The sequence below is a fragment of the Nomascus leucogenys genome, chromosome 6 (genome assembly GCF_006542625.1).
Source record: "Nomascus leucogenys isolate Asia chromosome 6, Asia_NLE_v1, whole genome shotgun sequence".
In the NCBI taxonomy this organism is placed as follows: Eukaryota; Metazoa; Chordata; class Mammalia; order Primates; family Hylobatidae; genus Nomascus; species Nomascus leucogenys.
In genome coordinates this window covers 73005042-73028949 of record NC_044386.1, presented here as the reverse complement: position 1 = coordinate 73028949, position 23908 = coordinate 73005042, and the positions used below count along the sequence as shown (strand labels likewise).

Below are 23908 nucleotides of genomic sequence, written 5' to 3'. Positions count from 1 at the left end.
CCGTCTCGAAAAAAAGAAAAAAGTGACAACCCACCTGTCACAATGTAACAGCCCAGTTTAGTTGGTCAAAAAGGCCATGGGCACAATGAATGCCAAAGCTACTTGAGCAAGAAGCCAAAACGGTACCCTAGACACAGGCAAGCCCCTGGCTGCACTCATGGATACAAAGGAGGCCTGGCAGCTGGTTAGGTCGCTTTGGGTACTGGAGACAACATGCATCCCACATGGGGGTTCTTCTGGCACCCAGAGTGAAGATAACCAATAAAGCCACACACTTTGAATGGAAGCCTTTGCAGCAGCAGGTTTACAACAATTTGTGTCTCAGGCACTGCCTTTTAAACCTTAAATCTGCTAGCCTGATGAAATCACAGTTGTGTGCAACCTGATGCACAGTGATGGATGTCTCTGGCAACAGAAAACTGACACTGGGGTGTTATCAGCCTCTCAGATTTTGGACACATAAGTTGCCTCAGGCAGCCACCAAATATACCTCTTTATTTTATTTTATTTTATTTTATTTTATTTTTTTGAGATGGAGTTTCACTTTCGTTGCCCAGGCTAGAGTGCAATGGTGCGATCTCGGCTCATTGCAACCTCTGCCTCCCGGGTTCAAGCAATTCTCCTGTCTCAGCCTCCGGAATAGCTGGGATTACAGGCGCATGCCACCATGTCCGGCGAATTTTTTAATTTTTAGTAGAGATGGGGTTTCATCACATTGGTCAGGCTGGTCTCGAACTCCTGACCTCAGGTGATCCACCTGCCTTGGCCTCCCAAACTGCTGGGATTACAGGCATGAGCCACTGTGCCCGGCCTATATCCCTCTTTTAAATGGCAATCCTTACTTGATATTGGGTACTGTTTTGGACTGGGCACCTCGTGGCCAGAATGCCAGATGAAACTCTACAACCTGAACTGCCATTTCTCTCTGGATGGCTCACAAGCTCAACCAATACAATTAGACAGGCTCAATAGACTTCAATTATCAAATGGAAGTGGTGCATTCAAGTTCAGGCCCAGCTAGGACCACATGTGACCAGCAGGCTCCATGAACAAATGGCTAGCTAACTAGAAGACTCCAAGAGAACCACTGGGTGTGCTTTGGCTCCTCCCATGGCTGCCTGGAGCCTAAGGCTCCAAGACAAGCCTGCTGATGGTGTGGCATGGTTTACTGATGGCTCAGTGAAACAACAGAGCAGAGGGGTCTGTTAGGCTGTGGTTGTCATCATCATTTGTCAGAATAAACCTCGGCAATTTGCCCAGTGGACCAAACAACACGCATTTGTGAGGACCATGCAGGCCACCCCTACCACCAGGTCTTCTTGCATTTCACCAATGTGTGGGCCTTTGCTAACAGCCTACATACCTCGTCAGGGAATGGCAATTGAGTGACTAGAATATTTAAAGAGCCTCTGTGTGGGGACAAAGACTATCAAAACAGCTTGCTACTTGGAAAGGACAATAAGTATGCACTCTTGTGGATGCTGATACTACCATTGCTGTTATTGAGAACTTATGTCATGAACACGCCAGAGGACCTCAGTCTCACCAAGAAGCATCCTTCACTACATGACCAGCAAAACAATGGCCATGCTCTCATGGAATAGGATGGGCTTTGTGTGCACCCTGTCACCTGCAAGCCAGTGGAGCTACTGAACAATGGAACAGCCAAAGCAACTGAAGACAGGACATCAAGAAGGCCTGCTCATGAGGTGGTACTTCTATCTAGTAGTATGAACACTAAACACTACACTCCAACGCATGGGAAATGGGGCACTGCAGCACATGTTGGGAAACACTGAGCTTGATGTGGATGGAGGTGGACCAGGCAGCTGGCTAATTAGGCTGTTCCTGTGAAATTCCAACCTCAATGTTCCCTACCATTCTTTTTCCTTTTCTCTTCAAAGTGCATGTTCTTGGGGGTGGTTTGTGGTTCAGGCCACCATAAAACCCCAGAAAGGGCCCCCTAACTCTAATTTTATGGCAGTGTTACCCAAGGTGAGCCCCACTTTCTATGGGATCTCACAGTGTTGGGGGACAGGATCAGGGAGGACCAGGGTGCTAGGAACCCTCTAGTGGTGCTGGAAACATCTGATACTTCCAGTGGGGTAGCTTATGTTATCAGGCACATCAAGTTTGTATAGGACATGACCTCCCTTGCTGGACTGGATGACTGAAATCAACTTGTTTAGGTCTATAACAAGTGCTTTGAGTGCCAGCAGAAGTAGTAACCTCAGTACAGGGACAGACAAACTGGCTACACCAGCTCAGCCCAATCCTTAGCTGATAGATAGGGAAGATCTGAGACCCAGGGAGGGGCAGTTGGGAAAGAATCTCGTAATCCATTCTTTCTTTTTTTTTTTTGAGATGGAGTCTCGCTCTGTCACCCAGGCTGGAGTGCAGTGGCGCAATCTCGGCTCACTGCAAGCTCCGCCTCCCGGGTTCACGCCATTCTCCTGCCTCAGCCTCTCCGAGTAGCTGGGACTACAGGCGCCCGCCACCACGCCCGTCTAATTTTTTTTTGTATTTTTAGTAGAGATGGGGTTTCACCGTGGTCTCGATTTCCTGACCTCGTGATCTGCCCACCTTGGCCTCCCAAAGTGCTGGGATTACAAGCGTGAGCCACCGCGCCCGGCTAGTAATCCATTCTTTCTACAGGGTCATGGCAGCAGAGGCCAGGAAGTCTAAAGCCTTTGTTAGGATCTCCCAAGCTGTGGCCACTGTGGGAAACCTTGATTATGGTGGTAATTTCATGACAGTATGTATTTGTTGAAACTCTATAAACTGTGTACTGGAAAAGGATGGATATCACCTCCAGAAACCCAATTTTAAAAATTAAAGAGTTGGGGCTGGGCGTGGTGACTCACGCCTGTAATCCCAGCACTTTGGGAGGCCGAGGCAGGTGGATCACGAGGTCAAGAGATCAAGACCATTCTGGCTAACATGGTGAGACCCCGCCTCTACTAAAAATACAAAAAACTTACCTGGGCGTGGTGGCGGGTGCCTGTAGTCCCAGCTACTCAGGAGGCTGAGGCTGCAGAATCACTTGAACCAGGGAGGTGGAGCTTGCAGCAAGCCGAGATTGCACCACTATACTCCAGCCTAGGTGACAGAGCAAGACTCCATCTCAAAAAAAAAAAAAAAAAAAAAAATTAAAGAGTTGGCCGGGCACAGTGGCTCAGGCCTGTAATCTCAGCACTTTGGGAGGCCAAGGCAGGCAGATCTTCTGAGGTCAGGAGTTCAAGACAAGCCTGGCCAACATGGTGAAACCCCGTCTCTACTAAAAATACAAAAATTAGGCGGGCATTGTGGCGCATGCCTATAATCCCAGCTACTTGGAAGGCTGAGGCTGGAGAATCACTTGAACTAGGAGGCAGAGGTTGCAGTGAGCCAAGATCGTACCACTGCATTCCGGCCTGGGCGACAGAGTGAGACTCCATCTCAAAAAAAAAAAAAAATTAAAGAGTTATTGCATCAAAATCCTTTTAATCTTTCTTTCTTTAAATCAGTAGCCCCCCCCAAGCCGGGCATGGTGGCTCACGCCTGTAATCCCAGCACTTTGGGTGGCCGAGGCGGGTGGATAACAAAGTCAGGAGATCGAGACCATCCTGGCTAACACAGTGAAACCCTATCTCTACCAAAAATACAAAAAATTAGCCAGGTGTGGTGGTGGGCGCCTATAGTCCCAGCTACTCGGGAAGCTGAGGCAGGAGAATGGCGTGAACATGGGAGGCGGAGCTTGCAGTGAGCCGAGATCGCAGCCACTGCACTCCAGCCTGGGTGACACAGCGAGACTCCGTCTCAAAAAAAAAAAAAAAATCTGTAGCCCCCCAAGTTGCAATATATGATTAGTGTTTTTCCACGGGATTTTTCCATTTACTCGTTCTGCATAAATATAAAATGGTTGAGAGTCCCGCCTATAGGTAGGTTCAGACTTACTGCTTGCCCAAACTCCCACTCACAGCTGTACAAGGAGTTCATTCTTTTCGCCAGAGTTACCTTTGGACATCTTTACCTCTCGGTAGTCCTTTGCTTCCTTCTGTTGCTTGAAATCTCTATTCATGCTTGTTGTGGCTAAGATTTATACATTGAAGCTACTGGAGTACAGGAAATACTACCCCAATGTATGGCACCCTGGCACACTGAGGATTTTAAGCTGGAGGAGACAGAAAACTCCAGAGGGAGAAAGGTTTGAATGACCTGCTCCCACCTCTTCTCTCCTGAAGACCCTCATGTGACAGGTATTCTGCCCTATGCCCGAAGGGAAGGAATATCAAACTTGGAGGCCAAGAAGAACCTGAACAGGCAGGCCTTGGTAAGTTCCTCCCAGTTTATTACCATTAGATCATACCCTTTTGTCCTCCAGTCATACTTCTAAATGACTGTCCATAAAAATGCACAGTTCTCCCTAGATGTTTGAGTTTTCATTTCCGTAGTCTCCTGTGTCACATAAAACTTACATTAAATGCATTTGTGGCTGGGCGTGGTGGATCATGCCTGTAATCCCAGCACTCTGGGAAGCCGAGGAGGGCGGATCACCTGAGATCAGGAGTTTGAGACCAGCCTGGCCAACATGGCGGGAGACCAAGGCAGGAGAATCGCTTGAACCCGGGACGCAGAGGTTGTGGTTAGCAGAGATCGCACCACTGCACTCCAGCCTGGGCAACAGAAGTGAGGCTCTGTCTCAAAAAAAATGCATTTGTATACTTTTCTTTTGTTAATCTGGATTTTGTTATGAGGACTCGGCCATGAACCTTGCAACAGGTGAAGGAAAGGTATTATTTTTCTCCCCTGCAAAGCCCTAACCCCCAGTGTCTCAGAATGTGACTGTTTGGACATAGGGCCTTCAAGGAGGTGATTAAGGTAAATGAGGTCATTAAGGTGGGCCGAATCCAATCTGCCTGGTGTCCCTATAAGAATAGAATGCTTGGATGAGAGAACCAGGGATGTGCAAGCACAGGGGAAGGAAGAGGTGAGAGCACAGAGAGAAGGTGGCTATCTGCCAGCCACGTAGAGAGGTCACAAAGATTACAACCTTGCCAAACTTTCCCTTGAAGTTACAGCCTCCAGAACGCTAACTTCTGTTGCTTAAGCCACCCAGTCTCTGGCACTTTGTTATGGTACCTGTAGCATATTAAGACAATGCTCAAGGAATCAACTCACTCATCTCACTTCAGAAACTGATCCCTTTGGGAGTCCGAAGAGGGAAGTTTGCTTGAGCCCAGGAGTTCGAGACAAGTCTGGGCAACAAAGCGAGACCCTGTCTCTCTTAAAAAAAAAAAAAAAAAAAAAGAAAGAAAAAAAGAAAAAAGAAATTGACTTCCTGACCACTCAGGTTGTTTTTAAATATACTTTCTCTCTGGATTAGTAACATACTCCGTGCTTAGGTTCTGGACCTTTCTTCCCTATGGTAAGTTTAAAAAGTTGTACATTTTGGTCAGTGGTTCTGCTCTCATTTCATAGTCTTCATTTTAAATGACCCAATAATTACCAAACAAACAGAAAGAATGTATGCATTCATTATGGGCATGAGAGGGAGAAACAGAATAGACAACTCTGATGGGGAATGATCTGAATTTTAGTATTCCTAAACACATCAGGATGCTCCTCCTATGGAAGCAGGTTCCAGTGAATGGCAATACTGCCACAGGCAGGCCAGAAACAGCAGAAATGTGGGAAATACCAGACTCATAAGTAAGTAAAACATCTAAAATGATAAGCTGTGATTTGCTTCTACAAAATTAAGGTAATTTTAAATTCTTAGGCATTTGATTAAAGTTTGGACAAAATTAGACAAAATGTGACAATGCACATTTGCTACATACTAAAGTAATGTAGTCACATATAAGAAGAAAAACAGCATGCCTATATATGTTACTTGTATTTTTTTAGAAAACTAAAACAAAATTTTATTTGATGCTTTGAATACAAATAACTTATTTTCATATATATCTCTATATATTTTATATATAGTATATATATGCTATATATATTATATGCATTTCTTTCTTTTTTTTTTTTCTTCAGATGAAGTCTCGCTCTGTTGCCCAGGCTGGAGTGCAGTGGCACTCTCGGCTCACTTCAACCTCCACCTACCAGATTCAAGCAATTCTCCTGCCTCAGCCTCCTGAGTAGCTGGGATTACAGGAGTTCAGCTCCAAGAGATTATCTGGAGGACTTAATTTGCATTAAACAACAACCTCTCTTCCTGTGTAGCTCTGCACCTCACCTTCCCCTAATGTCTGCTTCCTGCCTCCTGGGTCTGTTCATTCTCCTTGACAGTCTATTGCCTCTTAAAATAATAGTCTACGTTACACATTGCCTCCTTCCTCTATGAAAACAGATATATAAATGTATGTACCTCACTGGGTCATCATTCTTTTGTGGTTCCCTCCCTATGCAATTTAAAATAAAATTTTACATACCTTTTCTTCTATTAATCTTCCTTTTGCCAGTTGATTTTTCAGTGAACCTTCAGAGGACAAAGGGGAACTTTTTTCTTTGCCCTTATAGTTTAATCCGTGCATTAATTTAACACCTACATATTCTCACCAGTGAGGTCAGAGGAATTATCCTAGGCTCTGAAAACACAGAATTGAAAAATTTTCTGTCTCCAAAGAGCTTACATTTAGTACTAGCATTCCAGGTGCTATAAGTAAAAATCAGGTAAACATTCTGTTCCATTCTAATCAAGTATCTACTGTTAGCAGGAGACATGGACATAAGCTTTCAAAAAGCTGCTCTGTGACCACCTAACACCATAGCAACCCAGGAACTAAGCTCCAGGCATCATTCTTATCATTTCTACTCTGTTTCCATCATCTTTTTTTTTTTTTTTTTTGAGACAGAGTCTCGCTCTGTCACCCAGCCTGGACTGCAGTGGCACAATCTTGGCTCACTGCAAGCTCCACCTCCTGGGTTCATGCCATTCTCCTGCCTCAGCCTCCCGAGTAGCTGGGACTTACAAGCACCTGCCACCATGCCTAGCTAATTTTTTTGTATTTTTAGTTAAGATGGTGTTTCACCGTGTTAGGCAGGATGGTCTCGATCTCCTGACCTCATGATCTGCCCGCCTCGGCCTCCCAAAGTGCTGGGATTACAGGCATGAGCCACCGTGCCTGGCCTCCATCATCTTTTGAGTTGCTACATTCGTCATCTGTACAGCTGCAGCAAGTCTGCTTATATTTTTCATCTAACTGCCAGCTTGCTCCACCAAGTTGAACTGAACTTGGACTCTTAGTTCAAGATGGCATGGACCCAAAGAGCGACCAGTAGCAAGGCTTATTGTGAAGAGCGAAAAGACAAACCTTCCATGGCGTGGAAAGGGGCCCCAGCGGGTTGCAGCTGCTGGGCGGGTGGCCAGTTTTAATTCCTTTATTGTCCTCACCCATGTTCCATTTCTGTCCTATCAGAGTGCCCTTTTTTCAATCCTTCCCTCATTTGGCTACTTTTAGAATCCTGCTGATTGGTGCATTTTACAGAGCGCTGATTAGTGCATTTTAAAATCCTCTGTAAGACAGGAAAGTTCCCCAAGTCCCCACTAGACCCAGGAAGTCCAGCTGGCCTCACCTCTCACAACCATATCAGTAATCACTTTGAGTAGCAATGGTTGAAATGCACCAATTAAAGACACATTGTCAGAGTAGATCTGAAAACAAGACCCCATTATATACTGTATATTGGAAATCTGTATACATATGAAGACATACATAGACAATTGCAAATTTAAATCAATGAGATATCATCTCACACTTGTTAGAATGGCTATTTTAAAAGACAAAAGTTAGTGTTGATAAAGATGGGGAGAAAAGGGAACACTTGCATACTGTCGGTGGGAATGTAAATTAGTACAATATAGTAATTATGGAAAAAAGTGTGAAGGATCCTAAAAAAAAAACGAATAGAATTACCCTTTGATCGAGCAGTCTTATTACTGGGTATATATCTGAAGGTAATAAAATCTGCCTTGGGAGATTTCATGACTATCCAGTGTGTTGGGTAGATATCTGCACTCCCACGTTCATTCCAGAATTAGTCACAATAGCCAAATATGGGATCAACCTAAGTGCCCATCAACAGATGAATGGATAAAAAGAATGCAGTGTATATGCAAAACAGGATATTATCAGCCTTAAAAAGGGAGAAATACTGTCATTGGAGGCAGAATGAATGTATCTGCATGACAATATGTTAAATGAAATAAGCCAAGAAGAGAAAGACAAATGAACCCATGTGTAAGCGGAATCTAAAAAAGCTCATTTATATAAATACAAAGTAGAATGGTGAGTACTAGGGCCTAAGGGTGGTTGGGGATGAGGTTGGGTAGATGATTGTGAATGGGTACAAAATTTCAGTTAGATAGGAAGAAAAAGATCAAGAGATTGTACAACATGGTAACTATAGTTAACAATAAATTGCATTATGAAAAATGAATAAGAGTGGATATGAAGTGTTCTTGCCACAAAAAATAACTGTGTGAGGTAACACATATGTTCTTAGCAAAATTTATCACTTCATGATATATATTATTCTTCAAACATCATGTTTGAAGATGATGTGAAGATTTTACATAGTAAATACCCCAAATTTTGTCAATTAATAAAAGACATATAAAAGTAAATGAATGAAACAAAATGTACCTTGCTAACAGTAACCAGGAGAAAGCAGGCATAGCTTTGTTAGCTTCAGAAAGAATGTAACGTAAGTACAGGAAAATTATCAGGGATAAAGACCTTATGTGATAATAAAAGGATCAATTTTCCAAGAAAATATAATGATCCTTAATATGTATGCATGTAACAACAGAGCAACAAAGCATCAATCTACGTGAGGCAGAAACTGTTAAAACCACAATAAGAAATAGATGAATCCACTATTATTGTTGGAGACTTTCAACACTCCTCTATCAGAAATAGACAGATCCACCAAGCAGAAAAAATCAGTAAGGACATAGTTGAACTCAACAGTATCATCAATCAATTGGATATAATTGACATCTACAGACTACTTTATCCAACAACGGGCAGAATACACATTGAACTCAAGCCCACAGGACCACTCATCGAGATGCACCACATTCTCCTCCATAAAACACACCTGGAACCATTTAAAAGAATCAGAATAATACAATGTATGCACTCAAACCACAACAGAATTAAGCTAGAAATCAATTTTTAAAAACTGGTGAATTGCAAAATACATGGAGATTAAATAATTCATTTCCAAATAATACGTGGGTCAAAGAAATCTCAAGAGAAATTTTTTTTAAAAATTTGAACTAAATTGAAAGGAAAACACACCTCATCAAAATTTGTCAGCTACAACAGGGAAGCTTAGAGGAAAATTACAGCATCGAGTGTGTATATATTAGAAAAGTTGAAACCCAAAATTCAAACATCTAAATTTTTACTGTAAAAGGAAGCAGAGCAATTGAATCCAAAGTAAGTGGGAGAAAATATATCATATTGGAAACACGGCAAAAACAAAGTAAAAGGTAAAGCACCTGGAATTTTCAAGTGAATATCGATAGTTTCATATTTTCCAGGACATACAAGTCCAAAGTTAAGTAGGATAACATAATAGTCCCAACAGGACTGTTGCTTAAGATCATGGAGAGGTGACCCCCACTGAATTCAGGCGAACAAATCTTCAGAAATGATCAACCAAAGGCATGTAAAGCAAGGTAATTTCATTTGGCTACTAAGTCAGGAAATGCATTAACCATGAATAATCCACCAAAAATAAACATTAAGTATTCCTAGGTATACAAGGCATGGTTACGTGTGGTAGAAAGAATAAAGTCAAAATACATGCTATGCTCTGAAAAACGAGAAAATTGTGGGGTTTGTACGCGAACATCAACATGTAAGCGGTCGTGCACATACACTGACAAAGGTGTGTACCCTCAGAGAATAATTTCATAAACACCCACTGCTACCACCTCTGAAGTCCCCTGCCCGCCTTGCCCATGTAGCTTGCCTGGGGTCCCTTCTCTGTGCAGCTGCAAACTCACCTCATTTGCAGTTTGCTGTTAGGATGCTCTCACCCTGTGGTGTATCTTTCGTCAGGTGGTGGTGAGCTGGCCACTGTGAATTTTCAGATCCACGGATCCCACTTACATCTGCAAAATGACAGACGGGAAAGAAAGTTCTTTGCCCCTTTTCACTCTCTTTTGTCCTCAGCACCAACCCCTCCTGGCAATGCTAATGGTCCTGCACAGTGGACCGGGGCCACCCTCACCTGTTCTGACTGGTTCCTGAATCAAAATACCTCATGGATTGGGGATAACATTTCATAAAAGAACTGAGACATTCAAATCCCTCCCCACAGAATGCAGTCCTCAGAGAGTGGCCCCTGCATCACTTTCTGAGCTGCCCGGCACCCTCACCCCCACGCCCAGTCCCTCCATGGTCTGCCCTTCCTGCTCCTGCCTCCTCATGTATTACTCATCCCAGCGGTCCTTCCAATCCACTGCCCTCTTCTCATGCCCTGGCCTGTGCCACAGACACTCTGTTTCCTCCTCCCTTTCCCTGCCCTGTTTGCTGGACTCACTGCTCCTCACTCTCCAGAATCTCCTCCAATGCTCCTCCTTCTGGAGGCCTCCCTTGCCCATCCCAGTCCGGGCCTGAAACTTGCCCTCTGGGCTCCCAAGGGCAGCTCTTCCACTTGCAGTTTAGTTTCTGTTGAGTTTTCTGAATCCCCATTGGCCTTTAACATCTGAGAATTTGGAAACTTTGTCTATGTTGCTTCCCTGTGAGCCCCACACATATAGTGAACAAAGAGCAACAAAGAATATCTTCCTTTATGTTGAATTTCACAAAGAAATTAATGAATCTCTCAAACTCCTCACCTATATTCTTGTCTGCTTCCCAAGAAACTAAAAACTTTCTTTCAATCTGAAGAGAGTTTGCGCTTGAAGATGAACATGTTTCTTTTTTTCCCTTTCTCATCTCAGGACAACATGTGACCCCCCTCAGCCTCTTCTCCAGCCTCCCCATCCTTAGTCCACTGCGTAGCCCCTCTCCTGGGCCACGCTGCTCTATCATCTGCACCCGTTCTTTCTATCTGGACAGTTTTGCCCTTTTAAACCAACAATTTTTTTTCTTGATTTCCAAGATTCAGCTACATTAGTATGGCTTCCTTGCTAAATATTTTCAAACACTTATTTAGTTATTTACTTTTTTAGAGATGGAGCCTGGCTGTATTTCTCAGGCTGCAGTGCAATGGATATTCATAGTTGTGATCACAGAGCATAGCAGCCTCCAATTCCTGGGCTCAAGCAATAAAATGCTTATTACTTATTCTCTTTCTAAATTTTTAGCGTATGTTTATTTTTCTTTCTTTTTTCTTTCTTGTTTTTTTTGAGACGGAGTCTCACTCTGTTGCCCAGGCTGGAGTGCAGTGGTGCGATCTCGGCTCACTGCAAGCTCCGCCTCCTGGGTTCAAGCCACATATGTTTATTTTTCAAATTTTATCACAATAGCTGTTACCCTGGTGGCATCAATGACATGGCGTTATTGAGGGCACATGCGTGATCTTGTAATAAAATCTTCTGTTATCACCTTCAGGTAAGATCACCTGCATTCAATACTTACAGAATGGATGTCAACGGGAAGGTGCAAATCACACTGACAATGATGCAGCCTCTTTTATTAAGAAATGTTTTGTTGCCATTACTCTTTATGCCACAGAGGATTATGTGAAGACATCCATTTCTCTGGATTAAAATCTTGTTTAGAACTATCATAATCAAAATTTTAAGATTTTTGTAATTTCATTTATGAGTTAATCTCAATATTGTGTTAAATTTTATGTGAGTAAAACTTGTGATTTTATAACTCTAGAAGGGCTTTTTCCATAAATATAAAATATGCTGTTATGTGTATAGGGTCATGTACCACATAAAGGCCGTTTTGGTCAACAACAGACAGTATGCATGTTGCTGGTCCCATAAGATTGCAATGGAGTTGAAAATTTATCTTATCTTGTGACATTGTAGCAATCATAATGTCATTATTACTTCAGGGTTTTTTTTTTTTTTTGAGATGGAGTCTCACTTTGTCACCCAGCCTGGAGTGCAGTGGTGCAGTCTTGGCTCACTGTAACCTCTGCCTCCTGGGTTCAAGTGATTCTCCTGCCTCAGCCTCCTGAGTAGCTGGGATTACAGGCACGTGCCACCATGCTCGGCTAATTTTTGTATTTTTAGTAGAGACAGGGCTTCACCATCTTGGTCAGGCTGGTCTCGAACTCCTGACCTCGTGATCCTCCTGCCTCAACTTCCCAAAGTGCTGGGATTACAGACGTGAGCTACTGCGCCTGGCCTACTTCAGGTTTTTAAAATAAATTTAGTATAGCGTAAGCATACAGTGTTTCTTTTTTTTTTTTTTTTTTGAGACAGAGTCTCGCTCTTTCGCCCCAGCCAGAGTGCAGTGGTGCGATCTCGGCTCACTGGAAGCTCTGCCTCCCGGGTTCACCCCATTCTCCTGCCTCAGCCTCCTGAGTAGCTGGGACTACAGGGGCCCGCCACCGCACCTGACTAATTTTTTTGTATTTTTAGTAGAGACGGGGTTTCATCGTGTTAGCTAGGATGGTCTCGATCTCCTGACCCCGTGATCCACCTGCCTCAGCAATGCTGGGATTACAGGCGTGAGCCACCGCACCCGGCTGCATACAGTGTTTCTTAAATCTACAGTAGTGTACAATAATGTCCTAGACCTTCACCTTCACTCACAACTCACTCACTCACTCACCTGGAGGAACTTCTGGTTCTGCAAAATCCACTCATGACATCTGCTTTAAACAGCAGTACCAGTTAAAAAATGTTTTATATCATATTTTTACTATATTATATGTATATATATGTATGTGTGTGTATGTGTATATATATGTGTGTATGTGTGTGTATATATTTACCATCGTGTTATCATTGCTTACAGTTCAGTAAAGGTTTGTAGCCTAGAAGCAACACGCTTTACCATATAGCCTAGCCTACTCTCAACGTTGTTCTCATGACAAAATTGCCTAAAAATGCACATCTTAGACTGTATCTGTGATTAATCAATGCATGACTGTAGTTTAATTGACAGAGATATTACCTTTCTTTTAGATCCACCTTAAATGTTTGATTCGTTGACATGCAGTGGCTGACACCCACTGAGACTCCTACTTATACTCATGCATAGACTAACTCTGACCTTCCCTTTGACCTTCCCTCTTCAATCATAGGTTTTTCTTTATGAGTTTCATTCACATTGTTCCTTTGTATTGCCAACTAGAAGCAAACAACCAGAGACACAGTAATCGTCAAGTAATTTCAGAAGGTATGAATCCAAATACTGTAGAAAAACTAACAAGGTTTGTACATGCCTTAACCAGTGTAAAAACCAAGAATGGGTAAATTACGTGGAACGATGGTTGGCAAGACACAGTACATCAGGCAATGAGCACAGTGATACCTGAGGGATGTGAGGCAGCCATGCAAGCCCACTATTTCCTCATGTTATTGCTTGAAGAGAGTTCCCTGTTGTGGAGTAGCAAGGACTTTTGGAGAGTTTTGTGTTGAGATGAAACTGAGGGTCTGAAAGAACAAGTTTGCCCAATTCCATCAAGACCTCCAAGTACAGTGTTAACAGTGGGAGAGAGTAATCATGACAGCTCCCAGTCAGAAAGGTTTGACTTATGCCAGCCATTTTCTACAGAGACATGGATCACAGAACTATAGTAGCAGTCCAGGAGAAAAAGGGAAAGACACATCAAGAAGACATTTGAATGAAGTTGGCCTTCAACTCTTTCATCTTATTCATGATGCTAAAAGACACAGCCCTTTACATGACACGGCCATCTTGCAACAATCCCAAGGATAAAGGCAGCCCAATAGAGAGGAAGGAAATACGTGTAAGTAGGTTGAACCACTCCCCCTTGACCCAAACCTGAATTTCCTATGATTTGTTGGTATATGTGTCCGATAAACCTGTATTGTGTAATAAAAGCACTCCCTGAGGTATGACTTCAGATTTCTCAACTTTATAATTGTGAGAAAGCAATACACATTCAGTAGAAATTGTACTTCGAGTACCCATACAACCATTCTGTTTTTCATTTTCATTGCAGTATTCAATAAATTACATGAGATATTTAACACTTTATTATAAAATATGGTTTCTGTTAGATGATTTTGTACAAATGTATGCAAATATAAGTGTTCTGAGCACTCTTAAGACAGGCTAGACTAAGGTATGATGTTCAGTAAGGTAGGTATGTTAAACACATTTTGACTGGTGATATTTTCAATTTATGATATTTCAATTTATGGTGATATTTTCAATTTATGAAACCATTTTCAATATGGTTTATTGGGAAGTAGCCCCAACTTAAGTTGAGGAGGATCTGTAATTTCAATGGAGCTTTCCATTTATCAGAACAGAACACAACTCTCATCAATGAAGAATAAGCCAGTAAATCTTATCTCCTCTATTTGTTTCCCCAGAAAACTTCCAGTTTCTTTCAGATCTGGGAATCATCTTTCCCTTGTCCTTCATTACATAAATACCATTATCTATCTAGTTTGCAATGACTATTAGGTTCTTCTAAATTTGTGGTGAAATTTAAGGTTAATGGCACGAGGTCATAATACAATAAAAGAATGAAGATGAGGGTTACTTAAAAAAATTAACCAAGATCTGCTCTTAAAATTTTCTGTATAGAGTATTGAAACCCCGATTGCCTGACTGCAGCATTGACTGGCAAACAAAGCTCTATCAATAATTTGGAATAAAAATATCCATAAACTATCAATGCTCTTGGTCCATTGCTTTTTCACATCTCATGTATCTTAAATTAGTGCCCCCCAGAATCGCTTTTAGACCATAAGATTGAGGATTTCATTACTTGTATAACAGCCATTTGCTATTGAATCTCATAGGTCCACCCTGCAGGAATGTGTCCTTCATTAGAGAATGTGTTTCTCTCCATTCAATCCTGTTGGCATTTGCACAATTCATATTGCAGAACCTAAACAATTCCTAGCCTGCTTTTTGGAACCCTAAGTTGTTTCTTCAAGAGGAAGTCAGTGTTTAACCTAGGGTGAGGAATCTTATCTTTACTTGCCATCTAGTCACATACAAACGATATATGAGGAGTGTCAAAGGTTCAGCCTAAAACAATGGACATTAATGGAGCATGTAAAACCTAAAAAGTAGGTAAACTATTGACTGAGTCAATAAAAATGAACATATAAAAATTTAAAAAGTAGTTTGCTCGTTGATATAGAAGAAATAAAGATTGTAATTCCCTTTCTACAAGATGATACTATTAAAATATATGCGCTTGAAGATGTATGACATTTCCTGAGTGGCATTTTTATTTCGGTGCAAACTAATCACTCATCAAGGAGTAAGAAAATAATACATCTCTATATTATGGATTTGCTGTAGGAAGGCAAGTCAAGCAGCCATTTACAAAACCAAAGTGAAAATACTCAAATATGCAAGCCAATGTCTATAACTTTTGGGTAAGGAGAAAAACAAACAATATGACGATACTCATTTGCACGATAGCAAAGTAGCTGTCTCTGCATTCAAAATGGGAGTCTCAGTGTTCTGTCTACACAAATTAATTCCTTGTGCACCTTCCACAATAAGAACAAACTAAGCCATGTAATTTAAACTATCATAGCTTCTTTAAGCCTGCGATTGTAAGTGAATTTTGTCCTGTGGCTCTCAGGAAAGTCTCTGTCCCTCTCCTTTTCAACCAGTAGTATTTCAAGGCAAATTTCTGGAAAACACTAAAACAGAGAATATGTAACATTTCTCTTTGCTAATAAAGTGCTATTTTCATTTAATTACTAAAGAAAGATGATTGAACAGATGAAAATAATTAAATATGCATTTCGAAAAATGATTATGATAGCATCTTAAAATACAGGAATGAAAGGCATTAATACACAATACAAAATATGAATTGGTTTTAAATGATGTTTATGTGTTAAAAAAAAAGACAACCGCATGCAAGTTTTAAAGATATCTGCAACCCACCTCCAAAAAAGCAATATGAAATGTTACCAGGAAGGTGTCATTGATCAGCGAACACAGTTATTGTAGAGAAAAGCCTTTCTTACGCAAAAGGGCCGCATTCCTCAAATAGCCCCAGAGGGAGGGCAGGGGGCAGCTGACCTTGCCCCTGCAAACCCCACAGAAGGCTCTGAGCTCAGCTACAGTGGCTGCGGCCAGACCTTGGTGGGCGTGGTCTGCAGCAGGAGGACCGCATTCGAGGTAGGCAGCAGGAGGACAACTGCGCTTGCGCAGGAGGCACCCAGGGATGACTGACAGGTCTCTGCCACCTCTGGCTGTTGCTGGAGGAGTACAAAGTACCCCAGGTTCCAAAAACCAGGCAACCATAATGAGGAGCCTTGACATCTAATTTATTTCACTGGGACTGTACTAAACAAATAAAGCGGGGAGCAGTGTTCGGGGATTGTCTCAGATTCATGAGAACATTAGAGACATAAGCAACAACAGCAATGTTCTAAAGTTCTAAATCCTTTTATTTCAAGGTACAGCTGGGAATATTGGTGTAGGAGCAAAGTATCCAGGATTTACTCGCCTCTTTCTTCCTTTTAGAACACCACAGTAGATAAGCTAAAGGGCTGTGGATAGAAAATTCTTGTATTAAATGAAGACTCTTAGTAATTAAGACAATGTAATATTTGCACAGATAGAAAGGTGAACCAATGAAATAAAAGAAAGCTGAAAACAGACAAAAGAATATAAATGCAAATAATTAATAAGAGCAATTATTGGTAGAAAGATGGCTTTTACAATCAATGTTCTAGGAAATTAATATTCATTGGGGGAAGTTAAATGTACCTTTAACTTCACATTACACGTAAAATTAATTGCAGGTGCATCATAGACCCAAATATAAATACCTTTTAATACAGTATTTACAACCTATGTTAGGAAAATATCTTCATGACTATAGGCTAGCATACGATTTATTAAATTAGACTTACAATGTATTCACAATTTAACGGAAAAACATTTTCTAACAGTTTATGGGAGCAAGGACTATGGAGACAGACTGGAGCAGGTTCTATTCCTTTTTTTGCAGGGCTTTAGCTCAAATTCAGAACTTGTACTTAGGAGTGGTAATAGAACCTACCTTTGGATATTTTGGGAGAAATGAATGAACTAATGATACATAACGCCTGTAGATAAATATCAGGTCTATAGTAATCACAACATCAGTATGCTAATATTGACAGTGTTTTCCAAGTAATTTAAATGTATTTTTTGTATCAATTGTAAAATACAATTATTTTATGCCACAGTAAAGGAATAAAATCACTGACAAAATATGGTACAAATACTTCCTATGCCTTAAAATTTTTACCTCACAATTAGTGATAATAACTCTTTTCAATGTATATAAATGTGGATATTTGTTTTATATCACTCCAATGAAATGCAAATATAAGCAAATCACGTTAAAAAAGGTATTGCTGCTCAGCGCAGTGGCTCACGCCTGTAATCCCAGCACTTTGGGAGGATCACTTGAGGTCAGGAGTTCGAGATCAGCCTGGCCAACATGGTGAAACCCCATTTCTGCCAGGCACGGTGGCTCACACCTGTAATCCCAGCACTTTGGGAGGCTGAGGCGGGAGGATCACGAGGTCAGGAGATTGAGACCATCCTGGCTAACACGGTGAAACCCCGTCTCTACTAAAAATACAAAAAATTAGCCAAGTGTGGTGGCAGGCACCTGTAGTCCCAGCTACTTGGGAGGCTGAGGCAGGAGAATGATGTGAACCTGGGAGGCAGAGCTTGCAGTGAGCCAAGATTGTGCCACTGCACTCCAGCCTCGGCAACAGAGTAAGAGTTCATCTCAAATAAAAAAAAAAATCTCTACTAAAAATACAAAAATTAGCTGAGTGTGGTAGTGTGTGCCTGTAATCCCAGCTACTTGGGAGGCTGAGGCAGGAGAATTGCTTGAACCTGGGATATGGAAGTTGCAGTGGGCTGAGATTATGCCCTGCACTCCAGCTTGGGTGACAGAGCAAGACTCTGTCTCAAAAAGAAAAATAAAGGTATTGATAAATTTCTCTCGTCCAGTTGTACCTCTTCTGAGTCACTATTCATCTTTCTTATGATTTTCTCCTCATTATCATCTTGTCTGTTAACCAGAAGCTTTGGTGATATTTCATTTCTTGTGAGATTCCTATGCAACACTCTGTGAGATTATCTTTCCAACCTGCTGACAGCTCCTCCGCAAGTTTAGTGTTGATGATATTAAAAGAAGGTGTCAATGGAAGGTTTCTAGGACAGGTTCATGTGCATTCATATAAAGACAACCACAAAAAGTCTGCATTTTGACCAACAGTGTTTTGCACTATCAATTTTAAGAAGCATTTTGTCTTAGTTCATTTGTATCGCTAGGAAGGAATACTTGAGTCTGGATAATTTATAAAGAAAAGAAATTTATTTAGCTCACAGTTCTATGGACTGTACAAGAAGCATGGCACCAACACTTTCTTCTGACTGGGGTCTCAAGCTGGTTCTACTCATGACAGAAAGAAAAGGGGAGCTTGTGTGTGCAGAGATCACATGGTGAGAGACGAAGCAAGAGAGGGGGCAAATGCTGGGCTCTTTTCAACAACCAGCTCTCCTCGAAATTAGCAGAGTAAGTACTCACTCATTGCCATGAGAACAACACCAAGCCATTCTTGAGGGATTTCCCCCAAAACTCAAGCACCTCCTATCAGACCCTACTTCCAACATTGGGGATCAAATTATAACAGGAGGTCTGGGGTGCAAAAGATCTAAACTATAGTACATATGTGTTTGAAAGACGTGAAAATATGTACTCTAGCAATAATGGAACACACTATATTTTTTCTGTGACTGCTCACTTCACAGTGTGATATCATAGTGACTTGTCTGCTGAATTCTGGTCTATTATTATTTAAGAGATAGGGTCTTGCTGTATTACCTTGGCTGGAATGTAGTGGTGTGATCATATCTCACAGCAGCTTCCAATGCCTGGTCTCAAGGGATCCTTTTGCTTTAGCCTCCTGAGTAGCTGGGACTACAGGCATGTGCCACCATGCCCAGCCACTTTGAAAAAAAATTTTTTTTTTGTAGAGTTGGCGTCTTGCTGTGTTGCCTAGGCTAGTCTTGAACTCCTGACAATCCTCCCACCTCAGCTTTCCAAATTCCTCCGATTATAGGCATGAGTCACCATGCCTAGCTAAGGAGATTCTTTTCTTTTTCTTTTTCTTTTTTTTTTTTTTTGAGATGAAATTTTGCTCTTGTTGCCCAGGCTGGAGTGCAATGACATGATCTTGGCTCAGGCTCACCGCAAACTCCACCTCCTGGGTTCAAGTGATTCTCCTGCCTCAGCCTCCCGAGTAGCTGGGATTACAGGCGCACACCACCACGCCTGGCTAATTTTTGTATTTTTAGGAGAGACGGGGTTTCACTGTTGGTCAGGCTGGTCTGATCTGCCTGCCTAGGCCTCCCAAAGTGCTGGGATTACAGGTGTGAGCCACCGTGTCTGGCTCAAGAAGACTTTTTCAAACATAATTTTATATAAATTAGCCCACTTCGATTACCTTCTACCTAGCTATAATATATGAGATTATTAGAGTACTATTGTAATTTCTACTTTATATGATTTTAATTTTATAATGTTATAGTTTTATGTTACCTCAGCATCTATTTTGAATTATGTTTATCTTGGTCATACCAGAAGCAGGACTTAACACGTTTGACACATTTTCTGGTTCTCCAATCCCTCCCACTTTCTCTACGCAGTTGTTCTAGATGTCTACTTTATACAACCACTCCTTATGAGCTAGCTAGATGAGGCATCTGACTTCGCCCCCTGACCATCCATACCTCATGTCGGCTATGTGAATATGCCACAGTGACCACCTCTTTGTCACTGTGTGACTCTATAGGATTCATGCTTGCTTCCTGTAAACCCAGCAGTGAGAACCCCCTGTGAGAAGGTTGCTTGAATAACACACTGGACCCCAACAAAAACCTCAACTATGGGCCCCTCCCTCAGCCGTGTGAGTGTGTGTCCAGAATGGCTCCCCCTTTGGCCATCTGAGGCATTCTGCTCTGCTCTCTCTGGGATCTGTAAGTAATATACTGAATCTGTTATTTCATGTGTTTTGTTGAGTTGACTCCTCTATGTCTCATCTGACTAATATACCTGAACTTTTTTTCAAGTCAGGACTTGAACTTTTTTTCTAGAGACTAGTTATTTTAGTAGAAGTAAACCAGATGCAGTTCAGAGCCACAGTTTGTTTTCCAATATAAACATGTTTTCTGTGAGAGGAACCCCTGGTCATGGGTCATGCACTTATGCATTTGGCTATCTAACAGAATAAACAGAGGCACATTTTAAACACCTGTGACCGAATTCTATCAATTCTCATTGGGCTAGGTTAGCATTACATTGTCCAGAGGAATACCTGAAGAGTAAACTAGAAATAAGAAAAATATAGCATATTAATATATTATCTTTGTATTAAACTACAGAGATAATTTTATAAGCGATGGTTCAGGAAATCTATTAAGGGGGAAGGTAGAAATGGCAAAGAGGTAGTTCAATGTTTGTGCTGGAGTTGTAGTATTGTGTAGAGTTAGAAAAAAATGTAATTGAGAATTTCTGCCCTAATATTAGAAATAAGAGCAATTTTCTCTGTAATCTGCCTTCTAAATCCAGTGCTTCAATCCAGAACAACTGTGTATCTAATTTTCTCTCATTCTACTTTCTAATTCTGTGGATGGTGATCATACAAACCCCTTTTGATAAGTCACTGCAGAGGAAGATGCTTCACGGTTTTCATAAAATGTTTTGTTCTGCTTACCTGTTACTGTGGTCAACCTTACTTGTGTATACCTGAAAAATGGAGTGGGTTTTGGTTATTTTATTTTATTTATTTTTTGAGATAGAATTTCACTCTTGTTGCCCAGGCTGGAGGGCAATGATGTGATCTCGGCTCACTGCAATCTCTGCCTCCCAAGTTCAGGCGATTCTCCTGCCTCAGCCTCCCGAATAGCTGGGATTACAGGCATGTGCCACCACGCCTGGCTAATTTTGTATTTTTAGTAGAGATGGGGTTTCTCCATGTTGGTCAGGCTGGCCTCAAACTCCCAACCTCTGGTGATCCACCCACTTGGCCTCCCAAACTGCTGGGATTACAGGCGTGAGACACTGCACCCGGACTGAGTTTTGGTATTCTTTGATGAATATGTTGAATAAAGAAGAACACATATAATTTAGAATTTAGAATGCTGTTTGTATTTGAAAATAGACTTTCAGTTTCCAGGAAGGCTCAATAAAATTAACACCAATTTCTGATGTAATATATGTTAGTCATGCATTCTTCGAATTCTAATTTCTTCTGTTCAGGCTTGAGTGTGGAGAAAGGGTGTTGGGTTCTGGCCTCACCATGCGCTCTGTATTTGGGATGTTTGCAATGGCATCTTTCTGAGAATTCTGGTAGAGTCTAACTTCAGTGAAACCTGGTTATAGGTTGCTTAGTAGGTTTTGGGAAACCATGTCTTCCATTCCATGAGAGAGTAATGTTTGGGAATTCGGTGCTCAGCACAGTGTCCTCTGTGCCTGTGACATCATGTTAGCACAGTCCTATATGTATCACCAGTCTTCTCCTGCTCTGCGCACTTGGAGCTCATTGACCCTCTTGTCATTCGAGGTGGGTCCCTCTTGCCCATATGTACTTTATGTCTCTTTGATGGCCTGCCATTCTCTTCCCCCAGCTTTTAGGAAGAATTTTGTGATCTATATGATATTCCCAGTATAAATCATGACAGACTGTAATGTATGCATTGAAATGAAGATGAAAAGTGAATTTGACAAGACATTTCTCTGGCCGGGCGCGGTGGCTCATGCTTGTAATCCCAGCACTTTGGGAGGCCGAGGTGGGCGGATCGCAAGGTCAGGAGATCGAGACCACGGTGAAACCCCGTCTCTACTAAAAATACAAAAAATTAGCCAGGCATGGTGGCAGGCACCTGTAGTCCCAGCTACTTGGAGAGCCTGAGGCAGGAGAATGGCGTGAACCCGGGAGGCGGAGCTTGCAGTGAGCCGAAATTGCGCCACTGCGCTCCAGCCTGGGCGACGGAGCGAGACTCCGTCTCAAAAAAAAAGACATTTCTCTGTTAGCAGAACTCCCATTATAATAAAATAAATGGAAGAAAAATCCATGTTTTAAGATGACAAATTTAAATGAGCCTGCTTTCTTTATGCAATGAAGTAGAACTCAGAGAAGTGCAAAGTTTTCTTTTCTTTTTTTCTTTTTTTTTTTGAGACGGAGTCTTGCTCTGTCTCCAGGCTGGAGTGTGGTGGCACGATCTCGGCTCACTGCAACCTCTGACTTCCTGTTTCAGGCTATTCTCCTGCCTCAGCCTCCTGAGTAGCTGGGATTACAGGCACACGCCACCACACCCAGCTAATTTTTGTATTTTTAGTAGAGAGGGGGTTTCACCGTGTGTTGGCCAGGATTGTCTCTATCTCCTGACATTGTGATCCACCCGCCTGGCCTCCCAAAGTGCTGGGATTACAGGCGTGAGCCACCCTGCCCAGCCAAAGTTTTCTTAATTTGCAAGTGCACAAAATAACAGCCCTTAAATTAACTGTTCTTTTAATCTCAGAAGTGAGAAATGTGGTCAGATCAACTGTATCTCTCACTTCAGACCTCCAAACCTGCAGAAGCCAGTTTTCTCACTGAAGCTATGAATGTTGTGTGGAGGATGATAATGATCTTAAAAAGAAAAAAAAATCTGGACTTTGTGGATGTCTGTGTGAGTGCAGCATGCATTCTCATGTCACTGTAGGCTTTGTAGACATGGTTCTTGGACAAAACCCTTGTGCTACCCAGCACAGTGCTGTGGTCTGTGAATAGGGAGCTGTGCGGGGAATGAGTGGACAGTCCTGCCTGCTGTGGGGATTCTTTGTTTAGCCAGCATATATGCAGAGTCACCATTCAGCCTGTGTCTATCTCGTGTATCACTGCAGGAATGTTGAAGATGTGTTGTATAAGGTTGTTGTACTGGGTTGTTGTCTTTTTTTCTACTAGACTTTCTTCACCTGTGCACAACACATTCTGAATCAGTTACTAGCCTGCACCTGCCAAAAATCAAAAGGTTAATCTTAACCTTAAGCAGTTTGGTGTAAATAGGGAGTGGCTTTAACCAACAGGTTTATAAACATTTTTTTTTTTTTTTACACAGCTCACCTATGACCATGACAATATCTATTCTGTGGCTTTTGGGCTTGCAATGGGCAATAAAATTCCACAGTGTGATTGTCAACAGAATACATGGTTAATTCCTGATGGAGTCTGTAGGGTCAGTAGAATGAAAAGAGCTTAATTATCACACGATGCCCTCAGAAACTTGAAGGTACAGTTGTCATTTGAAAACTTAAATGAGTAATTCCTGTATAAGGAAATGCTATCTGTATTAGGCCATTTGCATTGTTATAAAAAGTACCTGAGGCTGGATAATTCATAAAGAAAAGAGGTTTAACTGGTTCCCCATTCTGTAGGGCTGTATAAGCATGGCACCAACATCTGCTTAGCTTCTGGGGAGGCGCAGGAAGCTTATACTCATGGGGGAAGGTGAAGCAGAAGCAAGTGTTTCTTATAGCAAAAGCAGAAGGAAGGAAGAGAAGAAGGGTAGGTCCAGGACTTTTAAGCAGCCAGATCTTGGGTGAACTAACTAACTCAGCAAAAACTCACTTATCATCAAGGCATGGTGCTAAAGAATCATGAGGGATCACCTCCCACCAGGCCCCACCTCCAACACTGGGAATCACATTTCAACTTGAGATTTGGAGAGGACAAACATCCAAACCATATCACTCTCCTAGATGAAGAAAT

The 23908-nt window shown here is 41.8% G+C and overlaps 1 protein-coding gene across 1 annotated transcript in view; it reads right to left on the bottom strand.

Annotated features, from left to right (window-relative positions):
- SNRPN (small nuclear ribonucleoprotein polypeptide N) overlaps window positions 1-16271 on the bottom strand; it is a 159205-nt gene extending 142934 nt beyond the window's left edge. Inside the window, exons 1-2 of the mRNA XM_030814416.1 lie at window positions 16029-16271; window positions 10010-10117 (exon numbers count right to left, since the gene is read on the bottom strand). The gene's annotated coding sequence lies outside the window, so the exon portion shown is untranslated. The remainder of the gene's footprint in view (window positions 1-10009; window positions 10118-16028) is intronic.
- Window positions 16272-23908: the final 7637 nt, after the last annotated feature.